The sequence below is a fragment of the Pristis pectinata genome, chromosome 23 (genome assembly GCF_009764475.1).
Source record: "Pristis pectinata isolate sPriPec2 chromosome 23, sPriPec2.1.pri, whole genome shotgun sequence".
Classification (NCBI taxonomy): domain Eukaryota; kingdom Metazoa; phylum Chordata; class Chondrichthyes; order Rhinopristiformes; family Pristidae; genus Pristis; species Pristis pectinata.
The window spans coordinates 15,918,178-15,933,484 of NC_067427.1; the positions used below are offsets into that span (position 1 = coordinate 15,918,178).

Sequence of the window (15,307 nt, forward strand, 5' to 3'; positions counted from 1 at the left end):
TCTTCTGACCTTATGATTAAGGGAAGGTCATTGATGGAGCAGCTGAAGATGGTAGGATCTATGACACTACCCTGAGAAACTCCTGCAGAGATGTCCTGTGGCTGAGAGAACCACCACAACCACCTTCCTTTGTGCTAGGTATGATTGGAACCAGCAGAGGGCTTTCTCCCTGACTCCCATTGGCTCCAGTTTGGCTAGGGTTCCTTGATGTTATACTCAAGTCCACAGAGACTACTTCATTCTCTGAAAAGTTGTGAATAGAAATGAAATACTGTGCAAGCTTCAGTGAACATCCCCACCTCTGACCTTATCATGGATGAAGCAGCTGGGATATTCTGGAATATTTGACTAGAGATGTGGTTAGTTCAGGAAAACCAAACTGGTATGTGTATCTATTATGTTCAGCTTACTTCTCTCTCGCATGGAGTGAATTGTGTTGGCTGAACACTAGCTGAAACCAGAGAAGGAGAGTGAGTTGAAATATTCACATGGAACTTTTAACTGAAGTGGTTTCAGATGTTTCAGTCTTTTCGTTTTGTACCACCCAATCATGACTTATACTGCGGTTGTGCAAGTTATGAGTTGTACAGTAAAACTTGGATAATCTACCATTTGACTATTCAGAAATCCCAATGATTCACCATCTGGCTCACTGGGTGCTGATTCTCACACTCCCTTCTACTCACTTCCCATGCACCCTTCCATTCTCCTGGGCCACAGTTCCAGTGCTTCTTTCCACTCATTGCAGCCCCAGTATACATGCTCCTTTCTACTCACTGGAACCCTGGTTCCTGTGTTCCCTTCCATTTAGTATGGCTCTGGTTCCTGCGCTCTCTTCCATTTGCTGGGATCCCAGGTCCTGCGCACCCTTTCACTCACCAGGGCTTCAGTTTTCCCTGCTCCCTTCCACTCACCAGAGCCCTACTTGCGGCACTTCCTTTGAATTCACCCGGTTCTGTTTCCTGTGCTCCCTTGAAATTCACCAGATTCACAGGAAATTTTATTATTGCATTTGTGTAACATCTAAAAAATAGCAAATTAAAAGTGCGTTGGTGTATTGATAGAATAATGTACACTAGTCTGGAAAATCTGCTAATCCAGCACTACCAAAAATCCTGAGTGTGCCAGATTAATGGAGTTTTATTGTATTGATGTAATTGCTGATATGATTTATTTAGCTACTATTTAAATTTTAAAACTGGTTTGATACCAGCTTAATACACATGGCCAAAGTAAATAAGAATTAAAAAAATAAACTTACCCAAACATTTGTCTTTGGACTTGCTAATCACTGCATTAATTTTATTTTCAAAAGACTTATCCCTGGGACTTAGCCTCAGAACATTTTTGCCCTTTAAATTTTAAATGGTGTTGCTGTCCGTTTTACTTTTCTTCCTAACTATGTTTTTTAATTCAACATTTTCTGCCTAATTTTAATCACTTATAAATTATCAACTTTTTGCTGTTTTGTGCATCAGTAAACCCATTTTTAATTTATTCAGGTTTTTCTTCTTTAAAAAGAAATTAATGCACCAGACTTTTGTTTTGATCTCAGATTGCCCTTCACTTCCTTCCCCAGTCACATAAGTTGAATAATTAGTGATTTTTCCAGTATGTTTGTTATGGCTTGTTATAACATTTTGAACAATGCAATTTTAGGATTTTGTAGTGGTCAGTATATTTGAAACCTTAGAGGAAAAAAGGGCTGCAGATGCTGGAACTCTAGATGAAAAACATTATGATGCTGGAGGAACTCAGCAGGCCAGCCAGCATCTGTGGGGAAAAAAGCAGGTGGTCAACGTTTCAGGTCAGGACCCATCTTCAGGACTGAAGATAGGAGAAGGGGAAGCCCAATATATAGGAGGGAAAAGCAGAGCAGCGATGGGTGGACAAAAGAATGGAGGTGAGGTGGGCACAAGGTGGTGATAGGTAGATGCAGGTAAGAGATGGTGATAGGCAGGTGCAGGGAAGGAGGGAAGAGCAGATCCACCAGGGGATGGGTCAAAGGTAAGGAGAGAAAGGTAAAAAAAAAAAGGGGGGTAGAAAAAAGAGAGGGAGGCTAGGAAAGGGAAGAAGAGAAGAAGCATGGTGAGGGGTGTTACTTAAAGTGGGAGAATTCAATGTTCATGCTGTTAGCTTGCAAGGTTTTAAGACGGAAAATGAGGTGCTGTTCCTCCAATTTGCACTTGGAATTCTCCTGGCAGTGGAGGAGGCCGAGGACTGACATATCTGTGATAGTGTGGGGGGGGAGTTGAAGTGACTGGCAACGGGGAGATGCTGATCGTGGTTATGGACAGAGCGCAGGTGTTCTGCGAAACGGTCACCTTGTCTGCGTTTGGAATCACCAATGTAGAGGAGGCCACATTTGGAGCACCGAATGCAGTAGATGATATTAAGGGAGGTGCAGGTGAATCTCTGTCTCACCTAAAAGGACTGTTTGGGTCACATGCAGGGGACCTTGCTCAGCTACCTCAACCTCCCTCCTGTAAGGATGCCATCGCTTTTTCTCAATTTCTCTATCTCCACTACATCTGTTCTCCAGATAATGCCCTCAGCTATAAGGCTTCTGAAATATTGTCCTTCTTCCTGAAATGTGGCTTTCCCTCTGCCATCATTGATGGAGCCTTCAGACATTTCCTCCATTTCCTGCACATCTGCTCTGAACCCCTTTCCCCAGATAGAAGTGTTAGAGTTCCATTAGTCCTCACCTTTCACCCCATCACTCCTCATCCACCATATCATCATTCGCCATTTCCGCCAGCTCCAATGTGATCCCACAAGTCACATGTTCCCCACTATCCCCCTTTCTGCTTTCTCCCTGGTTTGCTCATCACTCATGATCTGCTGACACTTTACCTTGCGATCAAATGAGGTGTAATACCTGTCCCTTCACCTCCTCCCTCAGTACCATTTGGGAACCTAAACAGCCCTTCTAGATGAGGCAGAGATTCACCTGCAACTCTTCCGACCTGTTCTACTGCATTCAGTGCTCACAATGTGGCCTCCTTTACACTGGTGAAACAAAGCATAAACTAGGCGACCATTTTGCGGAGCACCTGCATTCTCTCTGCAACAGCCATCTCAAGCTACTGTTTGCATGTCATGTTCACACTGCCTTCTCCATTGCCACGGAGAGGCCAAATGCAAATTGGAAGAACAACATCTTACATTCTGCTTGGGGAGCCTACAATCCAATAATATGAACATTGAATTTTCCAATTTCGGGTAAACCACACCTCCAGTGTTCTTCTCCCACATACACTCATCTGTCCACGCAGGTTTCTGTATGTTTCTCCTTCCTTTGGTGACCTTTTCCATCCCGTCCAACCCCACCCCCCTTCACCTGATTGCATCTTCCCATCAGGCCACATACCTTGTATCTTGAACTAGGGTGAACCTATATCCTTTGCCCATTCCCTCCACATCATGGTGTCAGAGCATGAGGATTTATGACTACAGACCCCACTCTGCATTGTCACTGTTTTCACCAGCCCCCACCACCACAATGTCCAATCAAAGGAGACTAGTTCAATTCCATTCCTGAGAAACTTCATGCCTTCACTATATCTTCCCCTCTCTTAATAAATCTCCTTCTTTCTCTCTAGCTCATCTCTCTGTGTCTCTCTCTCCCCCCATTCTCACACCCTTCCATTGTCTCCCCTCCTCCTCACTCTCTCCCCTCCCTTTTTCCTTCTCCACTCTCTCTGTTCTCTCCTCTCTTTCTCTCTTCTCTCATCCCTCCCTTTTCCCCTCTCTCCCCCTCCCTCTATTATTCTCTGCCCATCCTTCCTTTTCTGTGCCTTCCTTCTAAATGCTGACTCCACTTCATAGGATTAAGTTCATAAGAGGCAAACAGCAAGAGTTTTATGGATGCATAAAAAGGAGGAGGGTTGCTTGAATAAGTGTGGGTCCCCTAGAGAGTGAAACTGGGGAATTTATAATTGTAAACTAGGAAAATGGCAGGTAAATTAAATCAATACTTTGCATTGGCCTTCATGGTAGAGGACATTGCATTTATCTCAAAGATATCTGATGGGTTAGGAAGGCAAATGGCTTATTGGCCATTTTATTTTCAAGGGGGTTGGAATTTAGAAATTGAGATGTATTGTTATATGGTACTGTTGAGGCCACAGCTGGACTACTGGCTGCAATTTTGCTTCACTTATTCAAGAAAAGATAGACTGGTATTGGAGGCTGTTTGAAAAAGATTCACTAAGCTAATTCACTTGAATCAGAATTATATTTATTATCACTGACTTGTATGATGTGAAATCTGTTCTTTTGCAGCAGCAGAATAATGCAAAGGCATAAAATTACTATTAATTACAAAAATAAATAAGTAGTGCAAATAAAAAGGAATAACGAGGTTGTGTTCATGAGTTCATGGACTATTCATAAACCTGAGACAGAGGGGAAGAAGCTGTTCCTGAATTGTTGAGTAGATGTCTTCAGGCTCCTGTACCCGAATGAATGAAGGATGAGAGTGCTGTCCAAGCAGCTAAAGAAATTAGATCTGTATTCATACCTTTGCATTTGCCTTTATTTAGGTTTAAACCAGTAAAGGCGACCCCCACATTACAGTAATTCACCATTACAGAATTCACAAATCACTACCCAAAATTTGAGATACAGAATAAAATTTACCATCACAGAATTTATGTGAAAAGAAGTAAATGAATAAACACAAAATTTATTTTTTTAAACTCATGTTTCTTGACACATGCATAGATGATACGGTCTGGCGTTAGAGAAAATCACGATACAAGCCACTTCCTAGGAATGCAACCCAACCCCATAACAATGGGTCACCTGTAGTTTCAGATTCACGTTTTTGATTCTTGCATGTAAGTGTGAAATTCTATCTTTCCCATAATAATGTCATTATTATTTAATCCTGACTTATTGCATGTAACCAGATCTAAAATGGCCTGTACTCCATTTGGCTCCACAACGCATTGTTCTGAGATAAAGTCCTACATACACTCTGTAAACGTGCTGTCCAGACAACCTTCTCCAGACATGGCTACTACAGCCATGTGTCCTTCCTGGGCACTTGTCTCTGCTGCAATCTTGTGCCATGTGGCTTCCAGCTCTGTCTCCAGGCCTCCCAGTTTGGCCCCAGCAAGGATCCTGGGTATTCATCACCTCATCTCTTTGCCCTCCCCTGCCCTCTTGATCTGCCCATCACCCACACATTTCTCCCACCGGTTCCCCTCCTCACCTCCTTCCCTTTATTCCATAGTTCACTGTCCTCTTCTATCAGATTCAATCTTCTTCAGCCCTTTGTCACTTCCACCTCTCACCTCCCAGCTTCTTGCGTCATTCCGTCTCTACCCCTTCCCCAATCTGCCTATCACTCCCCTCACCTGGATCCACCTATTGCCTGCCAGCTCTTGCTCCACCCCTTCCCCCCACCTTTTTATACGAGTTACCTTTCCTCTTTCCTTCTAGTCCTGATGAAGGATCTCAACCCGAAACGTCGACTGTCCATTTTCCTCCATGGATGCTGCCTGGCCCACTGAGTTCCAGCTTTTTGTGTGTTGCTCCAGACAACCTTTGACAATTTGACTTTTCAAATCCACATGAAGATTAAAATTGCCCATAATTATTTCAGTTCCTTTCTTGCAAGTCCCTGTTATTTCCTGATTTATACTCTGCTCTATAGTGTAGCTGCCTGTGGATCACACCCTTCAGTAATTTATTTCTCTTGTATTTTTTATTACCATCCAAACTGATTTTGCATCTTGATTTTCTTACCAAAGATCATTTCTCAGTGTTGTACTATTCCCCCAGATGTATGCCACCTCTTTTACCTTTCTGCCTATCCTTTCAAAATGTTGTGTATCCATAGAATATTTAGCTGCCTTACAACTGTACTTTCAGTGGGATTCTCATATACCCATTTATTTCTAGGAGTGCTATCAATTCATCTATCTTGTTGTAAATGCTGCATGTGTTCAAATAAGGAGCCTTTAATTTAGTCTTTTTTTCCAGTTTTTACCACCTGACTGTTTTCAAGTGAACTCTTCTGTTTGTTTGTTCTGTCCAATACTGTCACATTCTGGCAATCATTGTCCATTTCGCAACCCTGCAATATCATCTGGTCCTTTCTCCTTAACTTTCTCGATTTCCCCTAATCTGAATCCTCCCTTTCCAATTTAGCTTGAAGCCCTACCTACAGATCTGGTTATTTGATTCCCCAAAACATTAGTCTCTCTCAGATTCAAATGAAGTCATCCCAACAGAATAGTTCCTTCTTTCTCCTGTACTGACGCCATTACCTCATGAATTGAAACCCATCTCTTCAACACTAAATTTAAGTCACGTAATCAACTCTGTGCCAATATGCATGTTGCTCAGCTACTAATCCAGAGGTTATTGTCTTTGTGGTTCTGCTTTTTAATTTAGACCCTAGCTACTTGTACTCCCTTAGCAGAACTATTTCTTGTTCCTATCTGTGTCATTGATATCCTTGTGGACCATGAGAACTGGACCATTCTGCGCCATTCGAAATTCCTCTCTAGTCCCAAGGAGAAATCATTTGCCACTTCGCGGGCGGCTCAGTCTTTCAGATTTATACTCAGGGAATAGTATCTATCACTCTAACTCTGCTGTCATCTTTTATTATTACATTCATTTTCAATCCACCAATCTGAAAAGCACCAAATGCCTTGCTCCTATAGTCAGCTTGTATCCTACGAGCCACCTTTAAGCCATTTATCCATACAGGCTGGAAAAATCTCGGACCTGTTGAACAACGGACTCCTCCAAAACCACCCTCTGAATCTTCCCACCAGTACACATGTAGTTACATCCTCTTTTCCCTGTATGCAGGCCAGTCCTAGAGTACTTACCCAAGAAGTATGATTGTCTCGATGCATAGAGATGTCTACAGCTCAGACTACAGTTAACTTTGAACTGAAGTTCCTTAGCTGCAGGTACTCTTTGCAGATTTGGCTGCCATGGATCATAGCGATCTCCACCAGCTCCCACATTCTGCAGCCGCATCACGTCAACTGCTCTGTTATACCTGGCATAATTTATTTAATTAGAAATTAAGTTTTTGAACTTGGTATTCATATTTTTAATTTAAGATATCAATTTCAGTAATTCATTTTTAATAGATTATACTTCAGTGGAACTCTTTAAGATAGAAAAAAATGCAGTGCTCACTATCTGATTGCTTTCCTGTCTTCCTGAGAAGTCACACTTTGATTCTTTCCCCTGTTTATCAGGTTTTAATTTGAATAGTTGCTGATGGTGCATCTTATTTATTCAATGCTGACTTTTCTTTAAAATATGAGTGTTGTCTTTCCGTTAATGCACCAAACCATGAGTTTCACGATTTGTAGAAGCAGTACTTACAAGAACTGAACTTCATGTACTAACAAAAACTTCCTGTATTTATACAAGCAAAAATTCTGAGGGCCTGAGTCAGCCCCTGCTGACAGTGATAATCAGGTAAACATTTCCAGCTAGCCATTTAATTAATTATCCAACTGTCATAAATTATTTGTTGTAAATATACCCACACTAACACACACTATTCAATTATATCATCATTTAGAGCATATCCCATCCTTCATTGTGCCATTTTCCTACATCATAACAACTCACATTCACCCTTTGGCCCTTTGCTTGCTCACCTACATTTGCTCCCAGTATGGCAGTGCATAGATCTTAAAAGTGTTAACCAGTGTTTTAATTTTCCTCCATAGCCTTACTTTTCTCTATCCCTGTATTCTCCACTGGTCCTCCAACATTGTGAGTTTTTCGTACTTCTCAAGTTCTGGTCTCTTGCACTTCCATGATGTTAATGGACCCACTGTTGGTAGCCTTGCCATCAGCTAGCCAGGCCTAATGCTCCAATGTTCCCTCTCTGCTTCTCTTCCTTTTTTTCCTCCACAGCCAGCCTTGCCTCTTTCCTGAATCTGGTTGTCTTCCTTTTCAGTCACACTCAATTATTACGTAATTATTGGACACAAGCCATTTCAGTTAATTCCCCCTGCTGTGGTCGAGAGAGCTCGCACCTGAATCTCTGCCATTTCCCGCACTTCTGCTCCCACCCCCACCCCTCCCAGACCCAACAGGGATAGGGTCCCCCATTTCATCCCACCAGCCTACGTGTCCAACACATCATTTTTCGCCACTTCCACCATCTCCAACGGGACCCCGCCACCAAGCATATCTTCCCCTCCCCACCCATTTCTGCCTTTCACAGGGACCGCTCTCTCCACGACTCCCTAGTTCACTCCTTTTTCCCCACTCATCCTGCTTCCACCCCAGGGACTTTCCACTGCCCCCGCCATAGGTGTAACACCTGCCCCTACATCACCTCCATCTAGGGACCCAAACAGTTCTTTCAGGTGAGATTTACTTGCACCTCCCCTAATATCATCTACTGCATTCGGTGCTCCAAGTGTGGCCTCCTCTACAATGGCGAGACCAAACTCAGACTAGGTGACCATTTCGTAGAACACCTGCACTCATTCCATAACCACGATCTAGCACCTCATTTTCCATCTTGGGACATTACAGCCTAATGGCATGAACATAGAATTCTCCCACTTTAAGTGACCTAACCACCCCCCCCCCCACCCATCATGCCTCTTTTTTTTCTTCCCTTTCCTAGCCTATCTCTCCTTTTTCTTGCCTTTTTTTCTCTCTCCTTCCCTACCCCCATGGGGCACCTGCCTCCATACCTTTGACCCATCCCCTAGTGGATCTGCCCTCCTCTCCTCTTCCACGTCTGCCTATCACTATCTCTTACGTGCATCTATCCATCACCACTTTGTGCCCACCCCGCCTCTCCACTTTTGTCCACCTATCACTGCATATTGGACTTTCCCTTTTCTTGTCTTCAGTCCTGAAGAAGGGTCCTGACCCAGAACGTTGACCGTCTGTTTTTCTCCATGGATGCTGCCTGGCCTGCTGAGTTCCTCCAGCATCTTGTTGCTTTTTCATCTAGATTCCAGCATCTGTAGTCCTTTGTTTCTCCAGTTAATCTTTAAACCTGCTTTTCTGTTGAACGGTGAATGTCAACGATGGTCATAAACATTCAATTTAGACAGCAGGTTTGATAGTTGGTGAACCAGGCAGCAGGGCCTTACAGGAATCAATACCTTTCATGCCATTGCAGCTGGCCACTTTCATTATGAGAGGTACCATATTATCCTGTGCCTCACTGATGCACTGGAAGCTGGGTTCCTTCCCAGTGCAAGACTGTGCCCTGGACCATTCTGGAAGGAATAGCATAGTCCAGGTCACAGAAGATTTGGCCACATATGTAATGAAAAAGTATGACTGCTTTAAACCTAACTTGCCAATTAAACAGAAACACTATGGGATGTATTTTCTCATGTGGTTTGAAATGTGTGTAATATAAAACCATCAATTTGCTTGTACGTACAGTTGCATGATCTATATATTAAATCAGATGGATAAGTTCCATGATTGGTACTCAGAATGGAGTCTTATTTTTCAGTATCTCCCCAGAAGAGAAATACAATGATAGAATTCTATTTTTATTTATCGCTATGTATTTGCACAGTAATTCACAGGAATATGTAAATTGGGACATTTACAGAGCATAGTGATGACAGCAGAAAAGCTATATTGCCATGAAAGAAAATTATGCAGATAATTAAAGGAAAGTGGTGCATTTGAGAAAAACAAAATTCAGACAGCCTTTGGAAAGAGTGGAAAAGATACTTGAGCAGCCCAATCTGACTTGCATTCTTCCACTGATTATCTTCTTCTATCCGATAATTCACATATATAGAATCTTTCAGGAATAGTCCCATTTACTTCTATGAAAGAAACAAAAGTTGCAGACCAATTACCATTAAAGCTCATGTAAACCTTCATGAAAACAGACAGACAAGGACATATTAAGAAAAATCTGCATAAATGGCCCATGCAGTTGTTCATTGCTATGTGCTTTAAATTCTGCCTGCCGCATATCCTGTGTCAACACTTGATTCTTTTTGCATAGTTATTTTCAAAAGCAAAATGGAAAAATGGTAGGACAGGGGTTATCATGTCACTTCCACATTATTTATTCTAAATCCATTTTTGGATGAGGCATTAAAACAAAGTAAATATCCTGAGCAATATTTGTGTCTGAACCAACATGACTAGACAGCTTATAGCTAATAGCTGTTTGTGAAAACCTGTATGCACAAATTGGCTATCTCATGTCCCACTGTATAACAGTGACTACACATTAAACTACCTCGTTGACTCTGAAGGGCATTATGATGTCCTGAGTTCATGGAATGAACTAAATAAATTGAAGTCCTATTTTTATTTGAGTAAAAAGCATAGTTCCTGTGCATTTACTGTCCTCTTTAGTGACCTGAGTCTGAAGATGTGCAGCTCAGAAACCTTGATTCCAGTTTCTGAGAGCTTTTTAACTGTTAATTTATTTATTATAATGATATCCAGCCTGATGTTCAGAAGTTCAGCAGTTTAAGCAGCAGTAAGTCCCAGACTTTAACCAATGCACTGTCAAGTGCAGATGTTCGGCACTTACTGACAGATTCAGAAGTCCAGATCTGTCACTTCTTTCCTCTGCTGGAATAAGCATAGAGTCCACTTATGAAGTACAGTCTTTATGCTGGGGAATTACCTCTTGGACCGTAGGCAGTTCAAACCTGATTTCACTATGGTTTGCAGGACATAGATTTGGGAGGCAAGGGGAAAAGTTAGTCGCAATTATTTTGTTTTACTGAAATTATTTTATGTGTTTTAGTTATTTTTAATTTTTTTGATTGAATTCAATTTTAATAATTTTTAAATTCTATGAATGTCAAAGAAATTTAAGAACTTTAAAAAGTCACTTGCAACTTTTATAGTTGGCAAAATCCTGTCCATAGCTTTGCCTACTGATAAAAGCTGCCTGGGGTGTTTCAGGTGACAAGTTTTCTTCATTATACTGCTGACAGTGCCTGTTATTGCTGAGCACTTTCAGCTGGATTCCAGGTTGCAGAGTGCTCCGCATCTAAACCAGTTAAACAAGGACATACGGATAGTTTAGACTGCGATTCCAGGAAGATCAATGCTGGATCGGTGAGATTCGACCCATTATGCCTTTAGATACATGTCCCATATGCTATTTTCATTTGTCCCTAACCAAATTAAATTATGTACAAGAGATATATTTGGGTTGATGTAATTTATTAAAAAGATTTATTTCTATAGAATGCATTGAAAATAAATTAATTGCATTTTAAGCCATTTTGAAATTCATAGAATTATTAACTTCTGTTAAACTGTGTGGCTGAGCAAATTAACTTTATCACATTGACTTCATGAAACTACAGGAGACAATTGTTCAAAGGCGGATTGTTATTTGTCCAGTGGGCTCATCATCAAGAAGTTGGCAGAGCAATATCTGCAATGTCCAGAATGGGAAGGCGGGGTTAAAATCAAACCCTTTTTTGATTTCCAGCACTTACTTTAACGTTAATGGTAAGATTCTAAGGAGTATATGCAAAAATAAAAGTGGAAGAGTCCAAAGTATTGCCTTTAGCCCCACCATAAGCTCAATATTCTTGCAACTCAACTGTCCTTCTTTCAAAGGTTGAAGCAGATTGCACAAAAGCTCTACATCTTTTTCTCATATTCTCTTATCACATAGGAGGAGGCCATTTGGCCACTGGCTCTCAGAGTAACTCATCAATCTACATATTGATGTTTAACTTTTTCTGTCTCACAATCACATCAACTCTAACCTAATTTTCCTACCACCCACCTACACTAGGAGTAATTTACAATACCCAATAAACCTGGAAGAAAGCCAAAGCACCTGATGGAAAACCATGCTGTCAGAGAGCATGCAAACTCCACACACACAGTACCTGAAAAAATCCAAACTCCACACAGACAGACCTCAATGTCAGGATCAAACTTGGGTTGCTAGAGGTGTGAGACAACAGTACTTGCTGCGGTATTACCCTCCGTTCTACAAAGAGCTAAGTTTTCACCACATCTTATTTGTCACCAAGGACCAATTATTTCCACTTCCATATAAGTTTTTTTCCTATGTCCATGCTTCACCTAACCTTTTAACCAAGTTCCCAAAACAGGTAGCACCTCGTACACACATTGAATTACTGTGTTGAAATTAGAATCCTAGCACACCTCCTAGATTTGTACAGCATAGAAACAGGCCCTTCGGTCTGCCATGTCTATGTCAACCATCATGCCTATCTATTACTAATCCCGATTGCCTGTATTAATTCCATATTGCTCTATACCTTGCTCATTCAAGTACCAGTCCAGATACCTCTTAAATTTTGTTACAGTTCCTGCCTCCAACACTTTCTCTGCCAGCTCATTCCAGATACTATCTATTCTTTGTGTGAAAAGTTTACCCCTCAGATCCCCTTTAAATTTCCCCTGTCTCACCTTAAACCTGTGCCCTCTAGTTTTAGAAAACCCCTATCATGGGGAAATAGCTATCTACCCTATCTACCCTATCTCTGCCTCTCATAATTTTATATGCATCTATCATGTCACCTCTCAGTCTCCTTTGCTGTAGGGAAAAAAGACCCAGCGTATCCAATCTCTCCTTGTAACTTAAGCACTCCAATGCAGGCAACATCCTTGTGAATCTTTTCTGTATCCTGTCTAGCTTGGTATTGGTATTGGTTTATTATTGTCACTTGTACCGAGGTACAATGAAGAGCTTGTCTTGCATGCTGTTCATACAGATCAATTCATTACACAGTTCTTTGAGGTAGTATAGAGTAAAAACAATAACAGAATACAGAGTAAAGTGTCACAGCTACAGGGAAGTGCATTGCAGGTAGACAATAAGGTGTAAGGTCATAACAGGGTAGATTGTGAGGTCGAGTCCTTCTCATCGTTTCAGGGAACCGTTCAGTGGTCTTATCACAGTGGGATAGAAACTGCCCTTGAGCCTGGTGGTATGTGCCCTCAGGCTCCTGTATCTTCTGCCTGATGGGAGAGGAGAGACGAGAGAATGACCCAGGTGGATGGGGTCTTGGATTATGCTGGCTGCTTAGAGTCCATGGAGGGGAGGCTGGTTTCCATGATGTGCTGGGCTGTGTCTACAATACTCTGCAGTTTCTTGCGGTCCTGGGCAGAGCAGTTGTCTTACCAAGCTGTGATGCATCCAGATAGGATGCTTTCTACGGTGCATCGATGAAAGTTGATGAACGTCAAAGGGGACATGCCAAATTTCTTTAGCCTCCTGAGGAAGTAGAGGCGCTGGTGGGCTTTCTTGGCCGTGGTGTCTACATGGTTGGACCAGGACAAGCTATTGGTGATCTTCACTTCTAGGAATTTGAAGTTCTCAACACTCTCAACCTCAGCACTGTTGATGTAGACAGGTGCATGTACACCTATACACACCTAGCTTAAACACATCTTTCCTGTAGTGTGGTGACCAAAACTGCACACAATCCTCCAAGTGTGGTGTAACCAACATTTGTACAACTGTAATGTGACACTCCAACTCTTGTATTAAATGCTTTGGCCGATGAAGGCAAGCATGCCATATGCCTTTTTCACCACCGTGTCTACCTGTGTCGACACTTTCAGGGAATTATGTAGCTGTACCTCAAGGTCTCTCTGTTCAACAGCTCTCCCCAGGACCCTGCCATTCGCTGCTCTGACCCGGTTTAACTTCTCAAAATATATCATTTCACACTTGCCTGAGTTGAATTCCATCTGTTATTACCTTGCCCACTTTCCCAGTTGATCTATATCCTGTTGTAACTATAGACAGCCTTCTTCACTGTCCACTATACAATCAATTTCTGTGTCATCTGCAAGCTTACTTATCATGCCACCTATGTTCTTATTCAAATCATTAATATATATGACAAACATTAGGGGGCCCGACACCAATCCCTGTTAAAAACCACTAGTCACAGACCTCGAATCTGAAAAACAATCCTCCACTATCACCCTCTGCCTCCTACCACCAAGCCAATTTTGTATCCAATTGGCTAGCTCACCCTGGATCCCATGTGTCTTAACCTTCCAGACCAGCCTACCATGTGGGACTGTGTCAAAGGCTTTACTAAAGTGTATCTCTTTTTATTTCTCATTCCTTCTTACATTATTTGCAATATTCTCTATCAATTTTTTCCCACTCATCGATGATTTATTTATTCTAATGGTATCCAAACTGAAGGATAACCTTATAATAAAAATCCTTCTTTCTCACTCATCCACCCTCTCATTTTGTCCTTTTTCATGTGCAGCATTGTTGGGAGAATCATCAACTCTGCTCTTCTTTCCAGAACTCTCTACTCTAGTTCTTCACTTCCACACCACAGCGTTTATTCCAAGTCTATTCCCATTCATTTCATACTACACCATCATGAAGTCATACAGAACAGAAGTAGGCCTTTGGCCCACCTAATCCATGCCAGCCATTAAATAACCATCTGTAGAAATCCCATACTCCAATGCCCTTCTGAATTAAAAAAAAATAATCCTACCATCAATGTTAGACTCATGAGCCTGTAAATTACCTGGCTGCTGCCCTTCATGAAAAAAGGTACCACATTATCTGTCCTCCAGCCATTTAGTAGCTTATCTGTGCCAGAGAAGATTTGAAAATTTTTGTCAAAGCCCCAGCAGTCTCCTCCCTTGCCCCCCTGAGAAACTTGTGAATTATCTCATTAGGCCCTAGGGATTTATCCATGTTCAAGCCCACTAAGACATCTAAAACCTCCTTTTCAATGGTAATTTGTTTACAGGAATTCCACCAATCCTGTCCCTCAATTCCCCAATTTTAAAATCCTTTCCTCTAATGAGTATGGATGGGAAATATTCAATTAAGACCCCACCTATGTCCACCGGCTCCACATGCAGATCGCCACATTGGCCTTACTCTTTCCCTGTTTGCCCACTTGCCTTTTAATATACCTATAAAACGCTTTAGGATTTTTCTTAATCTTGTCTGCCAGTGCTACTCCATCTCTCTTCGTTGCCCTCCTGATTTTGTTTTAAGTACCGCTTCCCCCGACATATTCTCTGCTCCTATAAGGCCTCCCTTTTCTACCAGATTGTTAAATCTGCCAGAGAACTTTTACACAAACCTCAACATCCCTTGACATCTGGGGTTGCTTGAATATCTTTCACTATTACGGAAACACATTGCACCTGAATTCTCCTTTTGTAAAAGCAGTAAAGAAATAATTATTAGGAAGGGAAATCATCAATACCTTGTCTGAAAATACGTAGCAACAACAAAGTTGTGTCATCAACATCTACAAAAACTCTATTTCCATTTCTCCCTCCCTGGATGCTGTCTGGTCTGTTGCAG

The 15,307-nt window shown here is 41.7% G+C and overlaps 1 protein-coding gene across 1 annotated transcript in view; it reads left to right on the forward strand.

Annotated features, from left to right (window-relative positions):
• col27a1b (collagen, type XXVII, alpha 1b) overlaps nt 1-15,307 on the forward strand; it is a 425,030-nt gene that overhangs the window by 176,219 nt on the left and 233,504 nt on the right. The gene's annotated exons all lie outside the window — the stretch shown is intronic.